We start from the raw sequence: 8,073 nt of genomic DNA, 5'->3' as shown, positions 1-8,073 counted from the left end.
TCAAGCTGCAGCTCTGGACTTTTCAGATGCGAGTGAACAGCAAACCATCAGCAGCAAAACCAGTCACACATTCTCTACCGATGGGCGATGGATCAGGGAACTATCAGGTGAAGAATTCCAAGGCTCACTGGGGAGGGGCAGGATCATCTTAGTGTACATTCTGGGCTGGATTGGACCCTACACACCAGCATGGAGAAGGGGAAGCACATCTGTGTCCTGCCCCAAGAGCAGGAGAGGAACTAGTGATTGTACTTTCCCTCCTCATTCCTGGAGGGTGGGGTTGCAAGGAACACATGCAGCCTGTGCAGGGCTTGTCACTGAATTAGTCTAGCTTATCCCCCCCCCATGGCTGTTGCCCACCTGAGGCCCCCAGCACTGGCTGTATAAGAACTCAGCGAGTGCCAGCCAGTGTCTGCTCAACGTTACAGCTGCCTGGCTCCCCAGGTGCTGTGTTGTGGTTTCAGAATAAAGCCGGATGCTGCTTCAGTTGAAGCAGACTTTGCTGTGAGCGTTACTTTGCTCTACAACTGGGGTCGGGAATAACCTGTGCCAGCCTTTAGCTGGTCCCTCTTACTTCCCCTACTGCACCAGCTCACCTGCGCAGGCTCATGTGTTGGGGACGAGCCAATGTTCTGCCTGCAAGGGAGGATGTGGACACGGATCGCTTGCCTGTCAGCAGCTGCTTCCCCTTCATCCCCCCCTCTGGATGCGCAGCTGGGCTCACGTCTGAGCCCTCGGAGGGTAGATTTACACATCAACACCTCGTTATTTTGTGTCACCAATGACAGACAGCTGTTGTCAGACGCTACCAGTGTGGTGCTCTGCTCTGTTCAATGTTGATAACAGTCAGCTGCATGCGTTTTCCCTCTGTGTGCTGCCCCGGCTCTGCGCAGATCGCTGACACAGCAGACCCCGAGAGAACCCCCAATGACCACAGACTCTGATAAGGTACGAAGGCACCCGGCCAGGTTTATTGCCAAACGAAAGTCTCTAGCTCCCCGGATCACATATTTACAGTTCCGCTAGTACATATGTGCTCCCTGACAATGGACTGGCTCTGTCAGTGGCGGGACTTTCCAATGCCCCTTAGGCCAGACAAAGACATCCACTCAGGGGTGCATTCTTATACACAGGTACAAACAAGTTACACATCACTCCTGACGTATTGAGATGCAACCCGCCTACGTAGTAAGGTACAACCCCTCTACGCAGTAAGGTGTCGCCTCTCACCTTGTACATGTTGGTTCGAACAAAACAACTCTATCCATCATATTACCTTTTGACCCTGTCCTTGTTATCTGTGTGGAATGTGCAAGTATCCGAGTGTTCTGGTACCATCAGGGCATATGTTTATATCTCTAGTGTCCAGTATTTTTTAGATATGTGTATTTGTGCAACATCGGCCCTTTCCTTCCCAGCTTCTGTGAGCAGGGCCTGCCTCCGGCTCACAGCTTAACTTAGTCAAGGCTTTGCTAACCTAAAGCTAATACTTTAGTTCAGGCCTTAGGCCTCATACCGGGCCTCTGACAAGGGATTATTTTTCAGGGCTTCATCTTACTACAACAGCCACCACGGCTGAAAGACAACCTCGAGAAAGCAGCTACTGTGAAGGAGAGAGTCTCACTGCATACACTTCCCGGATGGTAAATCTCCATAACCACCATTGATACATTTGTACCCTAAATAAAGGGAAACCCCTATTCACCTGGCCCAGGCTATCCACTGACATTTCAGTCACTTCGGGGAATGTATGTTCTTTGAAACAATGGGATGCTGACTGACTGGATTTGAAATCCTGCCCGCTTCGTAGCTGCAAAATCCCACCTGTTGCATGACTCAATAGTGCTGGAAGAGACAGGAGAGGAAGAAATCACAGCGAGCAGCATTTATAAAGGCAGCTACTGCAGTGATACTCCAACTCTGGAAGTCCGCATCCATGCCAACAGTAAGAGAATAACTGCCCAAAGGTGGCTCATGGGAGATACACATATGCCAGGTATGAAAGACAAGGCTACACGGGAGGATATGTAGGGGTCCAGTTCTCAAAAACAGGGAGGGTCCATGAAGGTTTTTCTGATTTAATTCCTTTCCCATTCTCTCACCTGCTCTTCCCTTAAAAGCAGGGCGAGAAGGCAAAACTAGTAAAGCAAACAGGTTTTATCGTATTCCCTATCACAGTGAGTTTACTTTGGAAGTTTGTTTTACCATTGCGTTACTCATCTAGTTTAGACTGGGCTCTTTGTATGAGCCTTTTCATGTAAAGTCAATAGAATTAAAGGTTTTTGAAAGACACAAATGAAAGCAGAGAGACGCCTCAGTGTGGGTGTATTACAGCCAGCCTCCGCGTCCTCCTGTGTGGTAAGAGGTCTTCATACCTCTTGCTACACATGCTCATTTTGTTTCCAGAGCCAGAAAACTTGGAGTCATCCTTGACCCCAGCTTTCTCCTTCCTACATCTTCCTTTCATCATGACCTACCCGTTCCTTGAACCTTCCTCTGCTTAAAATTCTGAGTCATGCATTCATCCTTTGCCATCTGTTTCCCTCTTTCGCAAGCCATTCCTCTATCTGATCTCAGTGCTTCTGAGAGAATCCAAGACTCCAGCCAAAACAACCTCCCAGCCCAAAACTACCCCTACCTCCACAGCCCTCTATAAAACCAAGTTAAAATGACCACCCTTGGCGGTGAAAGCGAACCATGGTTTTCTTCCTCTGACTTCCATCAGGCTTAGCCCCTTTCTGCCACAACGCCTCTGCTCTGCCAGCCTCATACTTCTGCTGTCCCACCTGGACCCCTTGCCCTTTTGAAGACACTGATGGTGAAGTCCTATCTCTATTGAAGTCAATGGCAAAACTCCCGGCCCCACTGAAGCCGGTGGGATTTCACCCTAACTTGCAAACTCTGTCGTCTCAGCCTCACACTTTCCTTTTTTCACTTCAGTCCATGATTCCCAGGGAAGTCTTCTGTCAACTTGCAAGGGTGCGCTATACAATTATTTGTACCACTTGAGTTGTCCCTAAATTCAGGAACTGCTGTTTTCTGAGACGCTTTAGAGCAGCACACTGCAGCTTCTGAGCCATTAAAATAGAGATTGAATTAAAGCATGAGAAATGCAGCCAGCCCAGTATTGTTATTTTCTGACGTAAATTCAGACTTTTCCAATCCGCTCATAAATGTGGCCCAGATTTTTGAACTGGCAACACAGCTCTTCTGTAGAAGTTGCAGAGGAAAAGTTGCGGTAAGGAAGATAATTGTTGCAGTTGGGAAGGGGAGATTTAGGGTTTTGTCACGTGGGAAAGCGTCTGAGGTGATCAGGGAGTGAGGGATAAACACAGTCAAGTGTCCTAAAAGACAGACTTCAAAGTTCCTCATAGACCATTGACCTCGCTATGGGCCCAATCCTGAAAATCTTCACTTACGAGAGTAAGATTTGCAGACTTGGGCCTCTGAATGTCGCAAGTTCAGTTTTTAGGCCAGCACCCATGGGGCTAGGTTACATTTATGGATGTGGACGAATAGTAGCTTGCCATAGAACTGTGCAGAAACAAAGGCATAGCTCTAAAGCAAGCCAAGCAAAAAAAAAAAAAAAAAAAAAAAAAAAAGAGGTGAGCTGATAGACTTGGCCCCTGAATCAGGTTGATCCACAGCTGAGCCACACTGATGCCTATTAAGCTCCTGCAGGCCCAGTAAAAGAAAACAGGCCACATTTCACGGTGTAGTTCTTGTTCAAAGTGAATGGAAAAAAACATCAAATCTGAATTTGCCCCAGAGAATGCAATAAGCCACTGACAGATTCATAGAACTCCTTGTATTGACCCTGGTGAGTATGCAGCAAATGCAAAAACTTAGATTCATGGATTTATAAGCGTTTAAGGCCAGAAGGGACCATTAGATTATCTGGTCTGCCTTCCTGAATATCACAGACCAGAGAATTTCACTCTGTTCCCTTGTATTGCACCCAATAACTTGTGTCTCGCTAAAGCATCTTCACGAAAGGCATCCAGTCTTGATCAGAAGACATCAAGAGATGGAGACTCTACCACTTCCCTCGGTAGTTTGTTCCAGTGGTTAAGCTCTGTGTAGTTCAAAAGTGTGCTTCCTTCACCAACAGAAGTTGGTCCAATGAAAGATATTACCTCACCCACCTTGTCTCTCTAAAAAAAAAAAAAGTGTGTACACTTTTTAATTTGAATTTGTTTGGCTTTAGCTTCCAGTCACTAGTTCTTGTTCTCCCTCTCTCTGCTAGCATAGAGAGCTCTCTAGTACTTGGTATTTTCTCCTGTGAAGGTACTTATACAGCATAATCAGGTTACCTCTTGATCTTCTACTGCAGAGGTTACTGGCCAATCAACACTTGATGGTGACATGGATAACAGATAACCCCCTCCACAGGCTGCCATGTTGGAAACCAACAGGATGTGCTAAATGAAATAGCTCAACAGACTGGTGCAATCCTGTAGGTAACAACTCTCTCTAGAGCCCATAAAGACTGGGCCCCACCCCTCCTTGACCACACACCACTCCCCCAGGGGCTCACCCACAGCTAGGGATAGTTATTTTTTGTATTACTCAGAAGCCTCAACTTAAAGGTCCCATTGTAACAGGGGCCTCACAGACAACTGGTGAGACAGTCTCTGCCTCAAAGAGCTCTGTGTAGATAAAGGGAGGGGAAGGAAAACTGAGGCACGGGGGTGACTTGCCCAAGGTCAGTGGCAGACCTGGAGACAGAACCCACAGGGTCCTTTTTAGAAAAATCTCAGGGCCAGATTCTGCCACCCTCGCTCCCGCATGTGGCACTGCTGAAATCCAGAGGCTGAAGTGTGACTTAAGATATCAAGATGTTTGTTTAAAACAAATCCGACGGAGAAAATATCATGAGCAATAACCGCAAGGCACAATTACCGCTCCTGTAAAAAGGGAGCACAAGTAAGAACATTTGCTCGCTGCATTTGCCATGAGCAAAATTGCTAATCTGGTCCTGAAATGAGGTCATCAGTTTTTAATATCTGGGAAAGATTTTTTTCCAAACAGCTCTGGAGAGGTTGGCTGTGCAAGTGGAATAATTTTAGCAAAAAAAACTGACTTAGACCTTTAACAAAAACTTCAAACTAAGCAGATTTGGTTTTAGCAGCATTTTCTTGCTCTTCTTGCTGAAAGGAACCCTATCCGGATCCAGAAAGCATAGTTAGGGAACACAGCAGGTTAACATTTTCAGGTCAATAAAAACCCCTTGTGCATACAAATGCCAGACTCATGACTTGGGCCTTGATCCTGCAAAGACTTATGCACACCCTTAACTTTAAGCATGCAGATAGTCGGAGTGAGTTCAGCTGACCGCTCACATGCTTAAAGTTAACAAGCCCATGTTTTTTCAGGAGATGCCTCAGACAAAATTCTGGACATGCTTGCATAATAGGGTGACCAGATAGCAAGTGTGAAAAATCGGGACGGGGTGGGGAGTAATAGGCGCTTCCTATCCTGAGCTCCTCAAGGCTTCTTCGGGGGCATCTTTTATTTTCTGTGGAGGAAAACAAACAGCATTAGGGAGAGCAAAAGTCTATGTTCCACAGTCTTCAAAAGTCGTCAAACATTATGCGTTAAGCATGGCAAAAGAAGTAACAGTATTTCTTTTATATTGTTGCATAGATAGGGGTTCGATAGATATCTCTGGCATCTCATTAAATATGTCCTTTATTAGTCACTACTTACACTCAAGTCTTAAAACACAAGTACACTTTCACAATTACACAATAAAACAAGGTTCACAATAGCTCTCACTTCATTTCACTTCGTTCTTATATCTCACTGACTGGCTGACAACATTCTAGAAGGTTCAAGGAAAAGGTAGTTCTCAGAAAGTCTGGAAGGTTCCACGAGATTCTACAAAGGTCCAGAACATTCTAGGAGGGTTCTTGCAAAATGAATCCATACCTGAAACATTTTACTTCAAACATTCTATTTTCCCTTTTGTTGCTAACAACAAAAACAGCATCTTGAGCCTGGCACACCCCAACCCTGACACCCCAGGTGGTCACCTGGGTTGCCTGCCCTTAAATCCGTGTTTGATAGCAAGTATACTTTTGCCTCATGAGATACCCTCATATGATAAGCAACAGCTTCAGTCCTACAGAATGTCTGGAGCAGTAGTTTAGAGCCAGGATGGGGGAAAAAAAATCAGGGTTTGTTTATTGCAAAGATATCTTCCATACCTTCTACAGCATGTCTTTGGCATATTGCACCATGCCCTTCATCTGTACTTATGTCCATTTAGATCAGAGATTGTTGTGGGGAAATCACATCAGAGGCCTATAGCATCAGGTCCACTGTCAGGACTCATAAGAACATAAGAATGGCCATATTGGGTCAGATCAATGATCCATCTAGCCCAGTATCTTCTGACAGTGGCCAATGCCAGATGCTTTAGAGGGAATGAAGAGAACAGGGCAATTATCAAGTGAACATCCTTTGTTGTCCAGTCCCAGAATCTGGCAGTCAAAGGCTGAGACACATCCCTGACCATCTTGGCTAATAGCCATTGATGGACCTATGCTCCATGGAGTTTTCTAATTCTTTTTTAAATCCTGTTATAGTTTTCGCCTTCCCCACACCCCAGGCAATGAGTTCCTCATGTTGACTGTGCGAAGAAGTACTTCCTTTTGTTTGTTTTAAACCTACTGCCCATTAATTTTATTATGTGACCCCTGGTTCTTATGTTATGTGAAGGGGTAAAATAACACTTCCTTATTTATTTTCTCCACACCATTCGTGATTTTATAGATCTCTATCATATCCCCTTAGTCGTCTCTTTTCCAAGCTGAACAGTCCCAGTCTTTTTAATCTCTCCTCAGATGGAAGCTGTTCCATACCCGTAATCATTTTTGTTGGCCTTCTCTATACCTTTTCCATTTCTAATGCATCTCTTTTTGAAATGCACTGATCAGAACTGCACACAGTATTCAAAGTGTGGGCATACCCTGGATTTATAGAATGGCATTATGATATATTCTGTCTTATTATCTATCGCTTTCCTAATGGTTCCTAACACTGTTAGCTTTTTTGACTGCCGCTGTACATTGATTGGATGTTTTCAGAGAACTAGCCACGATGACTCCAAGATCTCTTTCTTGAGTGGTAACAGCTAATTTAGACCCCATCATTTTGTATGTATAGTTGGGATTATGTTTTCTAATGTGCATTACTTTGCATTTATCAACACTGAATTTCATTTGCCATTTTGTTGCCCGGTCACTCAATTTTGTGAGATCCCTTTGTAACTCTTATCAGTCTGCTTTGGACTTAACTATATTGAGTAGTTTTGTATCATCTGCAATTTTTGCCACCTCACTGTTTACCTGTTTTTCCAGTTCATTTATGATTATGTTGATCAGCACTCGTCCCCGTACCGATCTCTAGGGGATCCCACTATTTACCTCTCTCCATTCTGAAAACTGACCATTTAGTCTACCCTTTGTTTTCTGTCTTTTAACCAGTTACGAACCATGAGACGACTTTTCCTTTTATCCCAGGACTGCTTGCGTTTGCTTAAGAGCCTTTGGTGAGGGACCTTTTCAAAGGCTTTCTGAAAGTTCAAGTACACTGGAGCACCCTTGTCCACATTTGTTGACCTCCACAAAGAATTCTAGTAGATTGGTGAGGCATGATTTCCCTTTACAAAAAAGGGAAGTTGACTCTTCCCCAACAAATCAATAATTCTGTACTTTACTATAGTTTCAACCAATTTGCCTAGTATTGAAGTTAGGCTTACCGGCCTGTAATTGCTGGGATCGATTCTGGAGCCTTTTTTAAGTGTTACATTAGCTATCCTCCAGTCACCTGGTACAGAGGCTGATTTAAGCAATAGGTTACATACCACAGTTATATCTGCAATTTCATATTTGAGTTTTCAGAACTCTTGGGTGAATCCCATCTGGTCCTAGTGACTTATTACTGTTTATCAATTTGTTCCAAAACCACCTCTATTGACACCACCTCAGTCTGGGATAGTTTTTCAGATTTGTCACCTAAAAAGAACGGCTCAGGTGTGGAAATCTCCCTCACATCCTCTGTAGTGAT

The sequence above is a fragment of the Chrysemys picta genome, chromosome 10 (genome assembly GCF_011386835.1).
Source record: "Chrysemys picta bellii isolate R12L10 chromosome 10, ASM1138683v2, whole genome shotgun sequence".
Lineage (NCBI taxonomy): Eukaryota > Metazoa > Chordata > Testudines > Emydidae > Chrysemys > Chrysemys picta.
Note: the sequence above shows the minus strand (reverse complement) of the source record.